Genomic DNA, 23,420 nt, shown 5'->3' on the forward strand with positions numbered 1-23,420 from the left:
GCTGTGATGAACATTCTTTTTTTTTTTAAAGATTTTATTTATTTATTTGACAGACAGAGATCACAAGTAAGCAGAGAGGCAGGCAGAGAGAGGAAAAGGGAAACAGGCTCCCCACTGAGCAGAGTGCCTGATGCGGGGCTTGATTCCAGGACCCTGGGATCATGAGCTGAGCCAAAGGAAGAGGCTTTAACCCAGTGAGCCACCCAGGCGCCCCTGTGATGAACATTCTTACGCGTTTGGGATTCAGTTCTGTAAATTCTTCAGAGAAAATATATAGAAGTGGAGTTTTTTAGTCAAAGGGTATATGCATTTTTAAAGCTTTTGATACATATTGCCAAAATATCTTTTTTCCAGAGGAGGTGTGAAAGTCTTATGAAGATTATCTGATTTGAAATTTCCATAAACAAATTGGAATTTAGAGCAGGAGATTACAGATTGCAAGGGATGTCATTACTATATATCCTAAAAGTGCCAGAACCAGAATATTTGGGATAGTTGTCCTTGAACATTGTGCAAGAGTAAGTCCTCTCTACTCCTGTGGATTGTTTCATAGAAAGAGAGCTAATCTAAGAACTGGGCCTCTTATTGTCTATTAATGTGGTATTGATGGATGCAAAAGTAGTTCTGGTATCTAAATGAACTCACATGTTCTGAGTTGCAGAATACTAAAAGCCTAGAGTCTCATTTAAAAAAAATCCAAGAAAATAATAAGGAAGTAATATTATAGTAGAAAAAGAATTAAACCATAAAGGAATAGATTCTTGCCATGTCTGCTGATTTTAATACTTCTTACATACAGAACAGCCTTGACTCTGGGTGAAGGTTCATATACCTCTGGCTGGGATCTCAGGAACAGGCCACCAAAAGTAAGCTTTTAAATAGAGAGCAGCAAAGTAGAAGGGCCCTCACAAGAAGAGGGAATAGATTTTCCTTAATCAGTTATAATTCTTTGCTGTTCTCATTAGCTTACTGCAGGCTAATGGAAGGACTGTCCTTGCAGTTTTCATTTTTCTTAGAAACCTCTGGTGTCTGATAAATTTCTATTCAGAGTTCCAACCTCCCAGCAGTTAATTCTCATTCTCAATGCTTTATGCAAGTGATATTTTTGCCTCAAGAATTTATACATGGAAGGTTACTTCCTGTACCCATGTCCAAAGTATGGAAACTTTCTCCTTATTTTCCATACTCATTCTTGATTTACTAATCAAATCAAATCAATCAGTAATAGACATCCAATTCACATTAGGCACAATCCTAGGACTCCATTCATTAGCTGACCTTCATAATGTTCATTCTAATATGAGGGCCATATTGACACTTTGATTCTCCAGGTATCACTGTCCACTCAGACCCTGTACTAAATATTCCACAAAATGTCTGGGTGTTTTCTTTTCTTCCATGTATGGTCGTCTGAATGACTATAGGTACTTTTGTGGGGAAAGGAGAATCATTATATATTGCTGTAGTGTTACCCCTAAAGATCTGAACATGTTTTTAGTCAACAGGTTCTGGATTGACTCAGGACCAAGAGCTAGTAAGGGATTAGGAACTTTTCATTGGAGCAATCATCCGCAACTTCCTGCTCATCCATTTTTGTCTTTTTGTGTTTGTAGATAATAAGTAACACTCCTGTTGGCTACCCATCTTTTTGCCCTTAGGGATGTCATGCTTTATTAACCATCTTCACAATTCCCTGCTGGTTTGACCCTCTTGGCTGCCCCTCTTACCTTGCTTCCTGTTATCATAACTGTAACCTTTTGGCTTCATATAGTTAAGTACCACCACCTGGGCTCTATTGTTTTGGTCCCCATCATCCTATCCTTACGGTTATCAAGAAGCCCAAATCTGACATGTGGCTAAGAGTCACCACTGAACTTACTGGTGATGCTGTGCCCCTCTCATCAGCACATTTCTTTTTTCTTTTTTTTTTCACCAGCACATTACTTATGGCCTTGGTGCAATGGTGTCCTTTGACTTCTCTGATGGGCGCTAATCCTCTGGTGGGTCTTCTGGCCTTATTACTATATCCATTCTAGCCTGGGCACTTCCCTCAGTCTTTCATTCCTTCCTCTACTATCTGGTAGGGCAACTTGGGCATTTCTACTCTAAATGTCATCCTAGCAGTGAGTTTACCCAGTCACCTGGCATCCTTGCCAGGGTGTTAAATCCCATGTCCTAAGAAAACACCAAGTCAAAGTTTCCTTGATTATCCGGTCTGATATCCAGGCCCTCTTGGTTGGACATCTTCAAAATTTAATCCCATGAGTATATCCCTAGCTCCTGTTTATACACACTAGATGATTGTCCCAAGTCATTAATTGCATATTCTCTTCATTTCCTTAACCAGTAATGCTGGGTTTTAGTTCTAGTAATGAGGCTGGAAGCGAGAAGAGAAGATGCGGCATGTTCTGAGGATGAAAATTGCTGTCTTGCAGAGAGAGGCTTCTGCAGTGTTTTGCAATACAGGGCAAGTGCAACCTCTTACTTGGGAAGAGTGGGCCCCTTATAAGCTCTGGGCCTCAGGGACATCTTCAGCTCCAACATCTGGGGCTTCAGTCCAGATGTCCCTAACCCATACTTCAGGGTACTGGGTTTTTCCACCCAGAGACCCGATGTTATGATAACAAACCTGTCTTGATTAAGCTTCAAATGTCTCTGAAGCCCTGTAACTCTCAGATCTTCAGTTTTCTACTTAGCTGTGTCTGCTCTTCCACCACAGAATATAAGGGTGCCTTTATAAACAACCAGTAAAATCCTTTGGCTCTCACACTTAGCCATTAGTTATTTGTTAAGGGCCCTCAATTTCTCATTATTTTTCTTCAGAGCCTGAATGCTGTTTTGCAGTAATCTGCAACTCTGCTATCCTTGTAGATGTCTTCCCTAGACCCATTTCTTTTGAAACTGCATCTCTGTACCTGCTCCTGTCTTATGTCACTACCAGTGAAATCTTTATCATCCACATCCCACTCTCAAGATGGTATTTTTTCCCACAAGATGGTGAGTGAGCCAGTCCCAAATCCCCATCTTACTTGGGCCACTTTCATTCTCATTTGCAGGAGTTTAAGTATGTCAAGAAAGAGACACAAAGATAGGACTATCAATGCCAGAAATTGTGGGCAGGGGAGTTGTCAAAGGAAAGAAAGACTTCAGATTAGTCCAACATCTATAGAGAGAAGAAAGGAAAAAGATGATAGAAGGAATCTTAGACTACAGCATGGTTCCAAAAAAGGTTCTGAGAAGGGTGATGGGAAGTCCTCAAACCAAATTTGCCACTTGCAAAAAAAAAAAAAAAAAAAAGTCCTGCAACTTGCAGGAATGGGCATGCCTCAGTATTCTGCCCACCATTTTTAGTCACTGGGAAAAATAGCTCATGGAAAATAGAAACTCAGCATGAACATATCTGTGAATGTGGGAGGGCAGCAGCTAGAACAGATAATCAGTTACACTTCCTGTGGCAGGATTTCAGAGTGGCATATTTCATGGCACACATACACACACTCACAGAGTCATTGCTTAAGATCAATGTATCTTCATGTTTAGTATTAGCAGATGAGGGGCTATATCCAGAGAAAGGGGATCCTGGCATTTCAAATTCGAAAGACACACATGTAGCACACATAGGAATTAGATGCTACCATACCATTAGTAGTATAATTTTTTTATTTAAAGTGGGTTTGTACAACCTTTTATGGGCCAGTCTAACATAGGACCCCCATTTGTGGTTTTGTTTCTATGTGAAAATATATGCCAAATTTCCCACAGCTGACTGGTAAGTGAATCTTTGGAACACAACAAAATTACAAACTGAAAATGTTTGGCTTCTGGGCACTTGAAATATAAACCACCAGGTGTGTGCCCTATCATTATTTCAGTGGCTTCAGCAAAGGGACTTGTCTATCCATGCTGTTTCTGAACAAAGACTCTTCGCACTTAGCGACAGCATTTGATCTTCATGTCCAAAAGAAAAATAATACAATATAATACAATATAAAAGTGTGGCTTTTGTATGTGACGAACATGACTAGTTCATATGTTTCTGCCTCATTATTTTGTTCCATGTTGATAATCTGCTTGTTGTATCCAAGTCACTATATCACAGCCTATAAATTCCTTGAAGGCAAGGACCATGTCTCATCATTGATTACACTCAATACCCAAGTGACTAAATCAGTGCCAACAAGTGACCTTTTTCCTTAACCCCCTCCCTCCTTCCCTGGACCCGTTCTTTATTGTTCCCCATTAGAATCACAGTCTTTGGAGGGATGCCCCATATGTCTGCATAATCATTTCTCTTCCCTGAATTATTTAGCATCCCCACCCCTCCCTCATGGGAGAGCCCTAGAGCCAACATTGTTTTAAGTCAAGTAAGAAGTGTTATACTTCTTACAGCCATATAGTAAGATTTATCACTGGTTCAATGGGACCTTTACCAAAAAACTGGCTAGTATGTCATCATGGCATCTTAAGAAATTTCTTCCTAAAAAAATATTTTTCATGACTAAAGAAGCCAATTTTCATAATGTTCCTAACCAGATATCACAACTGCTACCTCCACTTCTACTCCACCAGACAACAAGACATATTTAGAAGCTCCAAGATACATATATGGAAGTAAGATTTTTTTTATGGTTACTGACATGTTCTGGAAGAGAGATTGGACTATGGATGTTAATCTGTTGGTATGATCTCTTGAGAATTCTTCCCAATCTTTCAGTGACCTCCTACATTTCTTTAATTCAAATATGCTTTATATTTTTCAAGAAAATTGAAACCCATTTTCTTGTTTGACATTTAAAATAGCCTTGGGAAGTAGGCAAGACCGGTATTATTATTGACACCTGAAAAATAAGGAATTTGAAGTACCATAGAGTTAAATGAAGTGTCTAAGGAGTAAATTTGTGACCAGTGATTAGAAAAAAGAGATCAAGGTGGACCATAATCTTTAGGAAATGAAATACAACAAACACTAAATATGTATTTACAGCTAGATTCAAGAACACAAGTAAGATTGAGGCATCAAAGAGTTTAGAATCTGTGAAGTAGTCCTCAATCTTTTCCAGTATAAAACCATTTTCATTGAAACAAATAAAAATATTTTTATTATAGTTGTAAATCAACAAGGTTATAAATCAAATAGTGCAGAGTTGGTTATGATAAGAAGCAATAGTCTCCTTCTCCTTACCTTTCTGCCACTACCTATCTTAGCCCCTCTCTAGAGGCAAACTTTTTCATGAAAACAAGTATGTTAAAACTTTTTTATTTTTAGTATTTTTATTTGGAGAAAAACAAACAACACAAAAAGTGTATAGAGAATAATGAAATAAGTACCATCTACCTACCAATAACTAACTTTATTAAGACTGAGAAGTCTTTGCATATGGACATATTTGTTTCAGATCTTTTCTCTATTTTCATTTTTTTAAAGATTTTATTTATTTATTTGACAGAGAGAGAGAGACAGAGACAGAGAGACAGCACAAGTAGGGGGAGTGGCAAGCAGAGGCAGAGGGAGAGGGAGAAGCAGACTTCCCGTGAACAAGGAGCCTGATACAGGGCTTAATCCCAGGACTCCCAAGATCATGACCTGAGATGAAGGTAGACACTGAACCAACCACGTGTTCCATCTTTCTTTCTTTTTTTTTTTTTCAAAGAAAACATCTCAGATATAGTTAAAGCCACCTGAGTGTTCCTTTCCAATCCCACTGCCCTTCATCTCAACACATAGGTAACCACTAAACATTAATTGTTTTTTACATTTGTCCTCATTTTTATTTTATTTATACTATATACATAATACACATAGATGTATATACACAGAATATTGTCTACATGTACTGTGTATTTCTATTATGAATATGTGATATTATTTGTATATTTTGACAACTATATATCATTCTGCCACATTTTTAATTGTTTGTTTTTCAGATTTATCTCTTCTAATACATGTAGATCTAGTTAATTATCTTTTAATTATCAATTCTCATTGATGGACATTTAAGACATTTCTAATTTATTGTTACTGTAAACAACATAGCAGTCAGTCTTTCACCATTAAGTATGACATTTGTAGGGGATTTTATGAGGCCATTCTATGGAGGTATGATTGACATAAAAAAAGCTGTAGATACTTAATGTATTTAACTTACATGTTTCAAGATAAGTATATACCCATGAAACCATCATCACTATCAGTGCCATAATCTTATTTATTATCTCAAAAAGGTTTTTCCATCCCCTTGGTTTTGGGGGGGTTTTTGTTTGTTTGTCTTTCAGTGGTAAGAACACTTAATATAAGATCTCCCCTCTTAGCAAAATTTTAAGTATATGATACTGTTAGTAAGTGTCCCTTGTCATACAGTAGATCTCCAGAACTCATTTATTTTGCATAACTGAAACTTTGTGCTCTTTGACCACTTTTCTGTATTTATCTGTATTTATCTCCTATTATAATCCCTGGCAGATATCATTATACTCTCTGTCTCTGACTATTTTAGATTGCACGTAAGTGAGATAGTGTAGTAATTGTCTTTCTGTATCTGGACTATTTCATTTAGCATAATGTCATCCAGGTTCATCTATTCTAGCAACCTAAATATCTATCAATGGCTGAATGTGTAAAGAAAATGTAGTATATGGATGTACAGCCACCCAGAGAAGATGGCCACCCCAGCAGTTTCTGGGTTCTCCCAAGAGGTGTGTTGCTTTAGTACATCTGTGGTCAGGTTGTTTGCCAAGCACATGAGGCCACCTGTTCAAGTATATGGTATCAAAGGTTGCTATGCTGCTGCCCTTTATTCTGCTGCATCTAAACAGATGGAACAAGTAGAAAAAGAATTGTTGAGAGTAGCACAGATATTGAAAGAACCCAAAATGCCTACTTCCATTATGAAGCCTTGTGTAAAGCATACAGTGAAAGTGAAAAGACTAAATGACATGAAAGCAAAAGAGAGGTTCTCTCCCCTCATGTCCAGCCTGATCCGTTTGCTTGCTGAAAATGGTTGCTTGAACAATATCCCTGGAGTCATTTTTGCCTTTTCAACCATGCTGAGCATCCAGTGTGGAGAAGCACCTTGCATAGTAACCACTACATCTCCTTTAGATGAAGCCATTCTTTGAATTAAAAACAGTCCAGAAGAGCTTCCTAAGTAAAGGCCAAGTATCAATATTGGAAGTTAAGATTGATCCATCAAGCATGGGTGCAATGATTGTCCGTATTGGAGAGAAATATGCTGATAGGTCTGTGAAAACCAAGATTCAGAAGCTGAGAAGGGCTATGGGGGAGATTTTCTGAAAGTGTTGATTTTCTGTCAGTGAAAATTCCTAAACTTGGAATGTTTCCTGAACAACAACAAAAAAAGAAAATGTGGTGTATACATACAAGAGAATATTATTCAGCCTTACAATGGCAGGATTTCCTTCCTTTTAAAGGATGAATAATATTCTATTGTATCTATATACCACATTTACTTTGTCTATTTAACTGCTGATGGATATTTAGGTTTGTTTCCAGATCTAGGCTATTGTCCATAATGCTACAATGAAGGTAGAAGTACAGATATCTCTTTAAGATGCAGATTTCAATTCTTTTGGGTATATATCCAAAAGAGAGATTGCAAGATCAATGATAATTCTATTTTTAATTTTTTAAAGATTTTATTTATTTATGACAGAGAGATGGAGAGCACAAGTAGGCAGAGGGAGAAGCAGGCTCCCCGCTGAGCAGGGAGCTCAACACGGGATTCGATTCCAGGACCTGGGGATAATGACCTGAGCTGAAGATGGATGCTTAACCAACTGAGCTACCCTGGCATCTTTCTATTTTTAATTTTTAAAGGAACCTCCATATTGTTTTTCATAGTGGCTGCACCAGTTTATATTCCCATCAACAGACACAAGGGTTTCCTTTTCTCCACATCCTCACCAACACTTTTCCTTTGTTTGTTTATTTTTTTAATAATATCCTAACAGGTATGAGGTGATAGCTCATTGTGGTTTTGATTTGCATTTCCCTGATGACTAGTGATATTGCACACCTTTCCATATACCTGTTGGCCATTTGTATGTCTTCTTCAGAGCAATGTGTATTCAGGTCCTTTTCCCATTTTTAAATTGAGTTACTTGTGGGTTTTGTTTTTGCTATTGAGTTGTAAGAGTGCCTTATATATTTTGGATATTAACCACTTTTAAGATATGTGGTCTAAAAATATTTTTCCCTTTGTAGGTAGCCTTTCATTTTGTTAATTGTTTGCTTTGCTGTGTTGAAGCTTTTTAGTTTGATATAAATCTCATTTGTCTAGTTTTGCTTTGTTGCCTGGGCTTTTGATGCCATATCCAAGAGATCATTGCCCAGTCAAGTATCTAGAAACATTTCTCCTGTGCTTTTTTTTTTTTTTCTAAAAGTTTTATGGTTTCAGGTTTTACATCTAAACCTTTAATTCATTTTGGGTGGATTTTTGTATATAATATGAGGCAAAGGTCCAGTTTCATTCTTTTGCATATGGATATCCCAATTTCCCCAACATAATTTATTGAATAGATGATCTTTTCCCCATTGTGTATTCTTGGCACCCTTGTATGTTGGGTTTTTTTGTTTGTTTTTTAAGATTTTATTTATCTGAGAGAGAAAGAGAGAAGGAGAACACATATACTGGCCAGAGGAAGAGGGAGAAGCAGGCTCCCTGCTAATCAGGGAGCCCAACACTGGGCTCAATCCCAGGACCATGAAATCATGACCTGAACTGAATGAAGATAGACACTTAACCAATTGAGCCACTCAGGCACCCCTCTTGGCACCCTTGTTAAAGATCAGTTGACCATATATTTATGGCCCTATTTCTGGGCTGTCTACTCTGTTCATGTAATATCTTTCTGCTTTTATGCCAGTACACAGTATTTTGATTACTATAACTTTGTAATGTGTTTTGAAATCAGAAAGTGCAATACCTCCAGTTTTGTTCTTTCTCAAACGTGCTTTGATTGTTTGAAGTCTTTGTAGTTTCAAATGAATTTTAGGATTGTTTTTGTATTTCTGTAAAAAATTCTGTTGGGATGTGGATAGAGATTGCTTTGAATCTATAGATCATTTGGGGGAAATACGAACATTTTACATTACTAATTCTGGTCCAAGAACAGAGAATGTCCTTCCATTTATTTGTATCTTTTAACAAGTATTTCATGACTGTTTTGCAGTTTTCAGTACACAAGTCTTTCACCTGGTTAAATTTATTCCTAAGCATCTTATTTTTTTTTGATGCTAATGTAAATGGAATTGTTTTCCTAATTTCTTTTTTTAAGTAGGTTGTTGTTAATGTATAGAGATGCAAATAAATTTTGTATGTTGATTTTGTATTCTCAGACTTTACTATATTGCTTATTAGTTGTAACTTTTTGTGTGTGGAGTCTTTAGGATTTCTACATTCAAGATTGTGCCATCTGCAAACACAGACAATTTTACTTCTTCCTTTCTAGTTTAAATGTTTTTTTTTTCCTTGCCTAATTACTCTGACTAGGAAAAAGTTGATAGCTAATATCATATCCAGCAGTGAAAAGCTAGATAGTTAAAAGTTCCAACTCCCTTTAAGAGTTGGAAAATTTTGTAGATACCCTTTATGAAGTTAAGGTAGAGCTCTTCTTTCATAGTTTTCTAAGAGTTTTTATCATGAATGGAGTTTGAATTTATTAAAATCTTTACCTGTATCTATTGAAATGAATGTAATTTTTCTTTAGTCTGTTGATTTGGTGCATTACATTGAATTTTGAATCAGGCTTCCATTACTGGGATAAACTCTGCTTGATCATATTATTCTTTTATATATTTATATTTTGGGATTTAATTTGTTAATATTTTCTTGGGAATTAAAAATATTTTCATAAGGGACATAAGCATTTCAAAAAAATTTCTTATAATGTTTTTTGTTTCATTTTGGCATCAGGGTAATGTCAGTCTGCTAAAATGAGTTGAGAACTATTCTCTTCTGTTTTCTCATAGACCTGTGATGAGTTGGTATTATTTTTTCCTTTAGTGTTCACTGATATAGAATTGATTTCACCAGTGAAACCAACTAGATGTTTTCTTTTTTGGAAATTCTTGAATTATAAAATCTATTTCTTTAAATGTCTGACTAAAGGTATGACTATCCTATAAAATACTTTATCTGAGTGAATGTTTGTAGTTTCTGTCTTTCATAGCATAGTTCCATTTTATGTAAATTATTTAAAGTCATTCATAATATTTTATTTTCCTTTTAATGTTAATATGGTTTATATTAATTTCCTCTTTTTCACTCTCAATATTGGTAATTTATGCCTTTCCTGATATTTTCTTGGTCAGTTTGTGAGAGTTTTGTCAATTTTATTGATTTTTTCAAAGAATTAGCTTTTGAGTTTATCCATTTTTTTTTCAATTTTATTCATTTCTGTTCTTTATTATTTTTCTCTGCCTGTTAGCTTTGGATTTTGCTTTTCTTTTTGTCTTCATTTTATATGGAAGAATCAAAGCTAACAGTTTCTCTCTAAGCACTATTTTGGTTGTACCCCACAAATTTTGATAAAATCTATTTTCATTCTTACACTGCTCAATGTATTTATTAATTTCCTTTGATATCTTGTTTTACCTAAAAGTTATTTGCAGTGTGGTATACTTTCCACATATTTAGGGAAATTTGCCAAGTATCTTTTCAGGTTTTATTCCCCCATATGTTCATGCGGTTCTGTGAGATTGGGGTCACCTGAGAGGCAAACTGGTGAGAAGGAAAAAGGTGAAAAAAACACTAGGGAATTCCTCCTCATTATTTGGGTAGTGGGAGCCCATTTTAAAATATCTCCATCCAGAAAGATGAATCTTTTCTCAGGGTTTTAAGTGCCTATGTCATCACTGTCACACAGCCATAAAATTCCCTAACTGGCCAGCCCATCTGGAAGGGCTGAGGGAGAAAAGAGAAAGAAGGAAAACACTAAACGAAGTGGGTATTACTCTACTGCTGTCTGGAATGCAGGAGCCTCTTTTCCTGGTTTCATTGCTAGAGGTAATGTTTTACTTCTGAGAATTTTTGCTTTAGCACTCATGGCACAGTTCTGCCACTTGGACCTTCCTTCAGTCAAAGCTTGGAAATAAAGAAGGCAAATAAGACCATGAATCTTGCCCTCATTACAGATCATTTTCCAGATTTTGAGTTTAATTTACAGTCTGCTTGCTAATGTTTACTCTTCAGAGTAGTTAGGTGGTTGTCTTTCTCTGCCAAGAGATTTTAATTATCATCGGTGTGAGAGAGAGGCTGTAGTGGCTTACTCCATCTTTTTTGACATGTATGGAGTCTTAGAAGTCTTATTTTCATTTTTGAAGTGTATTTTCTTCTAACCAAATCATTGTATGCTGAAAGTTTGCACTCTGGGAAGTTTCATTGTCAGTTGACTTGCATAGTTTATATTGAAAAGTGGGCTGTCAGTCTTATTGTTGCTATGGTGAAAGTAATATGCCTTTCCTTCTCTGTGATTTCTTTTAAGATATTTGTTCTCTTGGCTTTGAGTTTTCACAATATGGCCATGATATTTCTAGATTTCCTTTGTATTTTTCCTATTCAGGGTTTACTGAGCTTCTTAAATCTTTGAATTGATTTCTTTTGTCACGTTTAGAAAATTCCTGGCTATTATTTCTTCAAATATTGCTTGCCTCCTAATTCTTTTTTCTCCATTCATCTAAGACTCAGTTACACGTATGTTAGAACTTTTATTCTTCATCCTAGTCCAGAATTGGCAAATGTCAACATAGAATAAAATGGGTAGTAATCATTAGCTAAAATCAAGGTGGCTCCCCATTCTCTGAAGTTCTTTGCTCTTTACTTGTCAATATTAATTTTAAGATCACTTTGTCAAATTCTTTGATAATCTCTGGTAGAATTTTTATTGGAATTACATTATAATCATATATTAATACAGGGAGAATTGGCATTTTAAAAAATATCAACAATTCTTACCCCCAAATAAAACATAATTTTCTATTTATTAAAACCTTCTTTTATCAATAAGGTTTTATAATTTTCTCCATAAGGGTAATATACATTTTGGGGGCATATACCCTGTTATTTTATAGATATTTATATTTTTATATTATAATACATCCATAATATGTTATCATGAATGGTAATTTTTTGATGTTTTATATTTTTCTAGTTAGTTATTGTTGACATGTAAGATTGCCCATCTCAACTTTAGTGACATAATATTATTTATATGTATCACTATCATGTAAAAATACTTTATAATGGTTATATTTCCTTTTTCTTTTCTAAAGTTATTGTTCTATGCCTTTTCTTCATTTTTTCTTTCTCTTCCTTCTCATCAAACTTTCTAGGGATTTTAACATTTTTTATTAGTCTTTCAAAGAATTAGCTTATGATACCATGGGATTTTCTACTACTTTTTAAAAACACTTTATTTATTTATTTGACAGACAAAGATCACAACTAGGCAGAGAGGCAGGTGGTGGGGTGGGGGGAGCAGACTCCCTGCTGAGCAGAGAGCCCAATGTGGGGCTCAATCCCAGGACCCTGGGATCATGACCTGAGCCGAAGGCAGAGTCTTTAACCGACTGAGCCACCCAGGTGCCCCTCTACTATTTTTTAATCTTTCAATATTTATCTCTTTGTGATCAAATAATATGCTCATCCCTCCTTTTATTTAATGAATTACTTTAGTTCTACTGATTAGACTATAGAACTATAGAACATAGTTAACTATGCTCTCTTACTTCCTCTTTTCTTCCCAATATTTGATAGCTTTGTGATAGAAATATAGTTGATAAAAAGAGATGTATTATATCAATTATATAAATCTATAATATATTAATGAGTATATTTAAATATATAAATATTTTAGAATATCTCTTGATTATCATTGTTACTTTAAATAACATTTTAACTTATACTTTTTGTTCTATCAACTTTTGTGTTTTTTGATACTCTGTTCTGTAAGATAAAATATTAATACTGCTACCCTTTTATTTCCTTTTCCTTTCAGGACTGTGCCATTTTTACCTTATCATTGATGTTATTTTCATTTTGTTCTGCAATCCTAACCAAGTTCTCTATGCTTTGCTCTAGAAAGTTTCCAATATTGAAAAGCAATAAAGAGGATCTACAGAATTATGACATAAAAGTCCTTTATTGCTGGGACAAGTTCTAGTTCGATTGACATTTTCTGCTTTGATAGTCTAATGTCACAATTCCTGAGCCACTCAAAGAATTTTCCCACCATCAAGGTCAAACAATCTTTCTTTCCTTTATACTCCTTTAACTGCTTAAGACCATATCACATTTTAGATTATTTCATATTTGGACTTAAGTTTCTTATTCATCTTTTTTGTTCCCAAGTTTTTACATTGTTTTTTTCCCCTTACAAAACATGTCTTTAACACATTTACACATTTTTCTATTCCTTTCAGTAAGTGTAAACTCATTCCTTTCTTGGTCGTCTCTGTAAGTCTCATTTGTGGACTTTCTGTTATTACTCTCTGAATTTGATCTGCCCTCTCTGGATCTCATGGCTTCTTCTCTTGTTTGACTGAATTTCAACCTTAAGTAATTCTTTTAAGGAAGTATATGGAAGTTACATTTTCTGAGTCCTTGTGTGAGGCGTCCTTTTTAATATTAAGACATCTAATGAACACCCCCATAGAAGACCAGTCACAATTTTTGTATTCACTGATTAAGAAAATTAATAAGGATAGGAAGTTTATATGAATTCAATAATGCTTCTTAAAATAATTTGTTTTGTGTTAATCCTAGGTGTATCTATAGCTACTCAAGAAATATCATTACATATATGTATGACATATATTATTTATTCAGCTTAGAGGTGGAATAATGTCTGGAATCCTGCAGTAAGTTGTCCATGTCCCTCAGGTTGGGAATCCAGTATGTAAGAATGGTTTTTATATTTTTAAATTGCTATTTAGAAAAAGCAAAAGAATATGTGACAGAGATGATATGTATCCCACAAAGCAAAATATTTACTATGTGGTCCTTCACAGAAAAAGTGATGTTATTCTTAGCTAAACTTTCATAATACCTAAGAATAATCTACATGCTTTTTGTTTCACTACAACAAAATGCTAGGTTGTATTGTCTACTAGAAGTGAGTGGGAAAACTTTTAATTCCAGAATTAATGTGAACCAGACTCAGAATACTAGAGATTATATGCAAAAGAATATAGTTTATTTAGAAGATTTAAGCAATGGCACTGAAGACTTAATGACCTTTTTTCCCACAAAAGCAAACCCTTAAATTATATGATAAATATTACAATTAAATATTTTCAAGTTTTCTTTTATTCCTTTATTTTAATAAGGGAGGTGTAGAAAAGAAACCAAGAAAAGGACTAAAAAAAGATAGTCCTTTTTTGTGTAGAAATGCAAACTTGTTGAAACAAAAATAAAACTCTCACTTGCTTCTCTTATCTTCACTTCCCCTCCTCCCCAGTTATGAGTTTTAATAGTTTTGTTTCCTTACAAAAACTGTTATGTATATACCCAATATGTGTATACATATATGATTGTATATACATTTGTGTATATGAGTACATGAATATATCCCTTAGAAGAGATCATATTACACCATTCTGGTCATTGCTTTTTTTCTTTTTCATTTTTTTAAAGCAGTAATACATCTTGATATTTTTTTCATATAAATGTATACAGATCTACTTTGTTCTTTTTTTCACATTTTACATTGAATTACTTTTAGCCTTACGAGAAAGTTCATCAAATTTTATGAAATCACAATTCATATGTAGTTCATAGAGTTTTTATATACTCTTATCTAGCTTCCCCTAATGTTAACATTTGACATAACTATAGTACAATTATAGAAATAAGGAAATTTAACATTGATACAATACTGTAAACTAACCTATATAGGCCTTTTTCAAATTTGGCCAATTTTCCCACTATTGTCCTTTTTTAATTCATTCTAGAATTCCATTTAGGACATTACATTGCATTTAGTTGTCATGTCCCTTTCAATCTGTGATCATTCTTTAGTCTTTTGTTTTCTTTCACTTTTGAAGAGTCCAGGACATATATTTGTAGAATGTCCCTTAAATTGGTTTTGTCTGATGTTTTCTAATGATTAAACTCAGGTTTTGCATTTTTAATCAAAATACAACTAAAATGATGCTCTACCTGTCTCAAGGCTTTATATCAGGGTACCTTATGTCAATATGTCGACTAAGATTAATCTTGATCACAAGGTTAAGATGGTGTCTGTCAGGTTTTTCCTCTGTAAAGTTACTTTTTTTATCTTTTATCTTAGAGAGGGTACTTCAAAACAATCCAAATCTTTTCTGTCTTCATACTCTAACATACTAATTTTAGCATCCATCAATGGTCCTTGACTATGGCAATTACTACTGAGGTGTTGCCTGATGGCAGTTTTCTGTGTCCATTCTCCTACATTTATTTATAGGTATTCTGTGAGGAAGAGCTATTTCTCCTTTCTGTTTTATATATTTGGTCATTTATTTATACCAGATGACTTTGGGGTCTTTATTTTTATTCTGGGCATTATAATCCAGTGCTATCATTATTCATTTTGTTCAAATTCTCTCAGCTTTAGCCATTGGAGGCTCATTCAGGTTAGCTCCTATGTCCTTTTGACATACCTTCATTACTTTTTGAGCACTCTCTTAATTTATGGTACCACAAAATATTCTAGGCTTATTTTGTATCTTCTCTTACCTTGCTCTGGCATCAGCCATTTCTTTAAGGAGCCTTGATTCTTTTTATGAGAGAATGGTATTTAGAAACCAAGATCTGGGTCCTAAGTGTGCTCATTGATACTGGAATGTTGTTGCTTCCAGGCTTGCTCAGTGGACAGGGAATTTTATATATATATATATATATATATACATATATATATATATATATACACACACACACACATATATATATATATAGATACAGATATAGATATGGATATCTTACCCATGTACACATCTATATTTCTGCATCTATCCATATGTATGTATGTGTGTGTGTGCATATATATATATGCACACACATATATATTAAAAACCATGAGTTACACTGATACCTCCAATTCCAATTCAACTCCACAGTTTATTCTAGCCTTCTTTTCCTTATTTAGAATCTCTTTCTGTAACATAGATTCTTTATCTTTTGTTGAACAGTCTTGATTTCATAGGCATTTGGATTGTTTTCAGTTACTTGCTATTAAAAGGAGAGGTGGAAGGATAATCTTTGTATATCTTGGGGAAACTATGAAAGTATATGTATATATAGGAAAAATGTTGGTGGTGGACTTGCTTGGTCTAAGGGAATGCACATGTAAATTTTGACAGATACTTCTAACTATTTTCTACAAATATTTCCATCTTTTAAAATAATTTACTTCAGGGCACATTTCTTAAAAACAATCCAAAAGCAACTTCTAAAAAACAATCCTAGCCTCTTTAATAATGCCAGTGTCTTTTTTATTCTTTTCCTGTCATGATTTAGATGGACTTCTGATGGGACCCAGGGGTCCCATTATGCTCAGTGGCATTTAATTTTCCCTTTAAATCTAGTTAAATTGATTAATACAATAATTAGTTTCTGTCCTACAGTCTTTGAGAGTGTTGTGATTTTTAGTCACAGAAATTTCCCAAATCTCATTCTCCTTCAACAGCTTCAGTCATTATAGACATTTAGTCTGATTTCTTTATAACCTAGTTAAGGTTTCATTGCCCTGACTAAACTTGAGATATTTCTCTTCATATTAAAATTAGCTCTTAGCTTAAAAAGATATCTTCAGTCTTTGTGAAATGGCTGTGTTTTCCTCCCAGGCAATTTTCAAACTGTTCTCTCTTAATAGCTACAATTAAAATGCTCCCCTTTTTATTGGTTGTACTCACTAATTCAAATGGTTCCCCATTAAATGATGGTTTCTCTCTGAATTACAAGAGACAGAGTTGGTAAAGAGTTCACCTCACTCTGCTTTCACTCTCACATCTCTTTCTGGCTTCCATTAGAACTTCCTTTGTTTTTCCAGCAACTGGTGAATAGTCTCCTATACCCACCCCCCATATTATTCAGTCCAAACTGAACACTTAGCAATAAGTATATTATATGAGTGGATTTAACAACATGGAGTAATAGACATAATCAAGAGTGATCTTGCTATAGTGAATAACGTTTACTGAGATTGGGTATTTATGGTACAGAGTACAAGTGACATTGAATGGACCTAAATAATACCTGCATGAGTTAGAGATTTATTAAGGCTTATCATGTATCAGACATTGAAATGGATGCTTAAAAGGCAGACATGGTACCTTCTCTTTGGCAAATGGTCTAGTATGCTTTTGGAGGGTGGGAGCAGACTTGAACAGTGAAGGCATAGTTGGCTCTTGCTATAATGGGAGCTAACTTTTGTCTTCCCCTCTTTTCTTCTCCTAATCTTCCACACTTCCTTCTTCAATGTCAAGTTTATTTGCAGTTGCTCCAGTCAAAAACTTTAGAGTTTTCCTTAACCTCTTTTTTTTCTGCATATTCCACATCTAATCCTTCAGCAAATATTATCAGCTCTACATTTAAAATATCCCAGGAACCCAGCCACTTTAACCACACTGCTGCTACCACCCTAGTCCAAGACAGTTATCCCTTGCCTGAATTATTACCATAGACTCTTACTTACTTTATTTGCTTTCACCTTTTCCCTCTCCTCCTCTTCTAGTCTCTTTTTAGCTCAAAAGCCAGACTAGTGCTTTTAAAATGAGAACTGGGTCATATTCAAAACCAGCCAGTGCTTTCCTGTCATTCGGGGTTAAAAAAAAAAAAAAAAAAAAAAGGAAAAGAAAAGAAAAGGAAAGAAAGTCCTACTGCTCTGACCTTATCTCCTACTGCTTTCCCTGTCATTCATTCTGAATGCAGCCATGCTGGGCTCTTTGTTGTTCTTCACATTCATCAGTCTCATACCTGTCTTGGACCTTTGCCTTTAAGTCCATTTGATTTACTCTCATACTACCATAGGGTTTTTGCTTAAATGTTATCTTATCAGTGAGGCTTTTTTAGAATAGCATGCCTCTTCAATTGGTTCTACAATTCCCTCCCCCTGCTTTACTTCCGCCTTTGTACCTCATGACAACTACACTAAACATAAATTTCACAAGGGTAGGACCTGTTTTCTGTTTGGTTCATTGCTATAACCTTCAAGTGTATGATATTACTTGGTGCTCAGTCAGTCTTTATCAAATGAAGGAATCCTACTAGCAATTTCAGCCACCAGTTGCTTAGATTTTAATAAGAATCTTATTTTTTTGTGTTTGTTGGTTTGCAGTTTGTCAACTTTGTTTTTATTTACTTTGTTTTTAAAGTACTAAGTCTTGAGGAAACTAAGGAAAATGGCCATCATGCATATCTTAGTGTGAATTCATCGATCTTATGTGTTTATAATATAAAGCTGAGGTTACCCTTATTGAAGAAATGGCCTTTTGACAAAACAAAGTCTTGATGTTGATTTTTTTTTTCTTAAACTTATTGTTGGTACTTCTCCAGTAACTTTTGTGGGTTTTTTTTTTCTTCCTGTTACTGCCACAGAACTTCAACAAATAAGGTGAATGTCCAGAGTCTATTCCTTGTTCCGTACCACTCATTCTTTAAGTCTATTCCCCAACCTAAATTTTGTTTCTAACCTCACTGTTTGATTAACTGTGATGACTTTTTTTCTCAGTCCATTTGCTTCTCAATTTCTCACTAACGTGTAATGTCATTGACTAGCACATCCTTGAAACTATCTTCTTTGGGGTTCCTTTAGATAACATTTCTGTGTCCTCCTTCTTCTCTGCCTTTTTCCTCACCTTTTTATGTAAACATTTAAGATTTCATCCTAAACCATTTTGTTCTTCAGAAGCCTCAAGCACTTTCATAGCATCAGCTGTCAGCACTATATAGGGAACTCCCAAACCTATTCTCCTTCTCATGTTAAGCCCCAGCTCATTTTCAGCTGCCTTTGCGACAAGGCTGCTTAGAAATCTATTCATATGAGATGCCAGGGAACATGTCCAGAGGACATAGAGGCATTGGCACCCTCTGGTGGAGAGAGTACAAAGTCATATTTAAGTATCTGCTTGCTCGGATGGACCCTGACAGCAGATAGGAAGATTACATTTGTTGAGCATCTACTAAATACTCTATATTCAAATATATATAATCTTTTTTTAAATATATGTAATCTTCTAATAAACTTTAGAGTACATATGTGAGCTAGCAATAATAATTACTACACAAATCTTTCTTTGGGTCCTTTCAATTTCTTACTAGACCACTTATGTGCAACAAAAAAGATTTGGGTTGTGAGAATACTTTAGCATTTAAGGCAGAAAATTGTTCTCAGATAGATACTATGAAGCATTACAGAACATTACGTTATAATGAATTACAGAACAATCCTTAAGGAATTTAGCAGGTTAACAGAAAACAAGCCATTCACTCTGGAAAAATGACTAAATCAAGAGGTAAATCCCAAAATAAGATAATGCCATAGATGCCACAAGACACCCACATGCTACATATGTTATAGAACCTGTGTTTAGAGAAAGTTGTGGTTACTGTAGGGAGATTGATGTGTTCAGGAATGGCTTCATAAGGAGGTGGAACTTAAGCTTATCCTTAAGGAGGTATTTCCCAAACTTCTAGTGCTCTAGTTCTCAATTTTTGTCATGTTAACAAACCATCTATATTTTTATTTCCCATACTTTTTTCTGTATTAACATCTTTTGGGGGTATAAATCCCTTTGCCTTGTCTTAAACCATAAGCTCCATGAAATCATTGGTTTGATGTGCTTTTGTGTTTGATATATATGTATATATTATTTGTTTTTCTTTTTTCTGTGTGTGTGTGTGTGTGTGTGTGTGTGTGTTTGTGTGTTTTTCTAATATACATGAAAACTACACAGGAAATTCTCATCATACAAAGGTAATTAATTCTAGATAAAGGCCACTTAAGGGAATCAGTCTACCTAAAAAGAATATTAGTCATTCATATTCAATTTTGATGCAAAAGTGTGATTTCTAAATGACACTAAAATTATGAAAATTAGTGTAACAAATTATAAGCTCTTATTGCAACTATGAACAATTTCAATGAATAGAACATTATTTAATTGAATATTGAGTATTTTTCTGAGAAAATAATTTAACTTTTGTGGCATGAGCATAAATATTAAAAGACTTCAAAATAGACCTCTCTTTATCTTTTAATATTCAAAATTATTTTTGAGCAACCTATTTTTATCCCTGTGAGTTTTCTCTTGTTCAGCTAGCTGATCTAATTTTTCTAGGTCCTTATTTATTAGTGGATTTGCATGTGATTTGAGCAGTTATCAGGTGCTATTTTTATTGATTTCATGAAATCCTGGCTCGTTAGCTCAGACTTGTAGCTTGGCTTTCCAATAGATTTATAATGGTTTTGCATTATATTGGAGAAATTAAAAACATTATTGATTTGTTTAGTGAGGATTTTGTCAATTGAAAAGAATGTTTAAGTCAATTCTCAGTTCAAGAGTGAATATTTTGGTGTTCAGGTGATTTGTTTTCCTATACATTCCTTAATTCTAGGAGTGCTTTCTCTTAAACTTTTTATACCAGCAGAACACTTGAAATAACTCTCAAGTTTCAGGGAACCTCTGGATTAAGTTTCTAAATCTCATAATATGTTAAAGAGATCATTTAGTTGTAGATATTGTTATCCAATAATAATTGCCAATGCTCATTTAAACAGGCAGTGATAGTTTCCTCAGAATCTGTTCAGCCAACTTCTTAGCCTATTCTTTTGTATGTTCCCCTTTCCCACAAAGGATACCAACTCCAATGTATGTCAGTGGTATAGATAGAAGATACTTCAGTTTTTCCTTTTTAAGATTTAATACTTGATTTTTTTTATACCTTACCCAAGTAGGGGTAAAAGTCTTACCACAAATTTCTATCATACTATTGAGTATGCAGTGCTACTGAGTATGATATGTGATATGTGGTAAGTACAAAGATAGTTTTTTTTCCCTCTCTATTTAAAACTAAAACTGAGGCCTTTTCCCTAAGGTCAGGAACATGGCAGGCATGTCCACTATCACCACTGCTGTTCAACATTGTACTAGAAGTCCTAGCCTCAGCAATCAGACAACAAAAATAAGTTAAGAGGCATATGAATCTGCAGAGGAGAGGAGTCAAGATGGTGGAGAAGTGGCAGGCTGAGACAACTTCAGGTAGCAGGAGATCAGCTAGATAGCTTATCTAAAGATTGCAAACACCTACAAATCCAACGGGAGATCGAACAGAAGAAGAACAGCAATTCTAGAAACAGAAAATCAACCACTTTCTGAAAGGTAGGACTGGCAGAGAAGTGCATCCAAAGCGACGGGAAGATAGACCGCAGGAGGAGGGGCTGGCTCCCGGCAAGAGGCGGGACAACGGAGCACAAAATCAGGACTTTAAAAGTCTGCTCCACTGAGGGAGATTGCTTCAGAGGCAGTACCGAAGGCTAGGGACCTAATCAATACAGACATTGGTAATATGTCCGATCTTGAGTTCAGAATGACGATTCTCAAGTTTCTAGCCAGGCTCGAAAAAGGCATGGAAGATATTAGAGAAACCCTCTCGGGAGATATAAAAGCCCTTTCTGGAGAAATAAAAGAACTAAAATCTAACCAATTTGAAATCAAAAAAGCTATTAATGAGGTGCAATAAAAAATGGAGACTCTGACTGCTAGGATAAATGAAGCAGAAGAAAGAATTTGTGATATAGAAGACCAAATGACAGAGAATAAAGAAGCTGAGCAAAAGAGAGACAAACAGCTACTGGAACCACGAGGGCAGAATTCGAGAGATAAGTGACACCATAAGATGAAATAACATTAGAATAATTGGGATTCCAGAAGAAGAAGAAAGAGAGAGGGGAGCAGAAGGTATATTGGAGAGAATTATTGGAGAGAATTTTCCCAAGATGGCAAAGGGAACAAGCATCAAAATCCAGGAGGTGCAGAGAACCCCCCTCAAAATCAATAAGAATAGGTCCACTCCCCGTCACCTAATAGTAAAATTTACAAGTCTTAGTGACAAAGAGAAAATCCTGAAAGCAGCCTGGGAAAAGAAGTCTGTAACATACAATGGTAAAAATATTAGATTGGCAGCAGACTTATCCACAGAGACCTGGCAGGCCAGAAAGAGCTGGCATGATATATTCAGAGCACTAAACGAGAAAAACATGCAGCCAAGATACTATATCCAGCTAGGCTATCATTGAAAATAGAAGGAGAGATTAAAAGCTTCCAGGACAAACAAAAACTGAAAGAATCTACAAACACCAAACCAACTCTACAGGAAATATTGAAAGGGGTCCTGTAAGCGAAGAGAGAGCCTAAAAGTAGTAGATCAGAAACGAACAGAGACAATATACAGTAACAATCACCTTACAGGCAATACAATGGCACTGAATTCATATATCTCAATAGTTACCCTAAATGTTAATGGGCTAAATGCCCCAATCAAAAGACACAGGGTATCAGAATGGATAAAAAAACAAAACCCATCTATATGTTGCCTACAAGAAACTCATTTTAAACCTGAAGACACCTCCAGATTTAAAGTGAGGGGGTGGAAAACAATTTACCATGCTAATGGACATCAAAAGAAAGCAGGAGTGGCAATCCTTATATCAGATCAATTAGATTTTAAGCCAAAGACTATAATAAGAGATGAGGAAGGACACTATATCATACTCAAAGGATCTGTCCAACAAGAACTAACAATTTTAAATATCTATGCCCCTAACGTGGGAGCAGCCAATTATATAAACCAATTAATAACAAAATCAAAGAAACACATCAACAATAATACAATAAGAGTAGGGGACTTTAACACTCCCCTCACTGAAATGGACAGATCATCCAAGCAAAAGATCAACAAGGAAATAAAGGCCTTAAATGACACACTGGACCAGATGGACATCACAGATATATTCAGAACATTTCATCCCAAAGCAACAGAATACACATTCTTCTTTAGTTCACATGGAACATTCTCCAGAATAGATCACATCCTCGGTCCTAAATCAGGTCTCAACCGGTATCAAAAGATTGGGATCACTCCCTGCATATTTTCAGACCACAATGCTCTGAAGCTAGAACTCAATCACAAGAGGAAATTTGGAAAGAACCCAAATACATGGAGACTAAAGAGCGTCCTTCTAAAGAATGAATGGGTCAACCAGGAAATTACAGAAGAATTGAAAAAATTCATGGAAACAAATGATAATGAAAACACAACGGTTCTAAATCTGTGGGACACAACAAAGGCAGTCCTGAGAGGAAAATATATAGCGGTACAAGCCTTTCTCAAGAAACAAGAAAGGTCTCAGGTACACAACCTAACCCT

The 23,420-nt window shown here is 35.1% G+C and overlaps 1 protein-coding gene and 1 pseudogene across 1 annotated transcript in view; both read left to right on the forward strand.

Moving 5' to 3' along the window:
- Positions 1 to 23,420, forward strand: part of HPSE2 (heparanase 2 (inactive)) — a 655,107-nt gene that overhangs the window by 370,619 nt on the left and 261,068 nt on the right. The window lies entirely within an intron of this gene.
- Positions 6,658 to 7,291, forward strand: LOC116882311 (annotated as a pseudogene).

Source organism: Lontra canadensis, unplaced genomic scaffold (genome assembly GCF_010015895.1).
Source record: "Lontra canadensis isolate GAN:19392208 unplaced genomic scaffold, GSC_riverotter_1.0 scaffold3, whole genome shotgun sequence".
Taxonomy (NCBI): Eukaryota; Metazoa; Chordata; class Mammalia; order Carnivora; family Mustelidae; genus Lontra; species Lontra canadensis.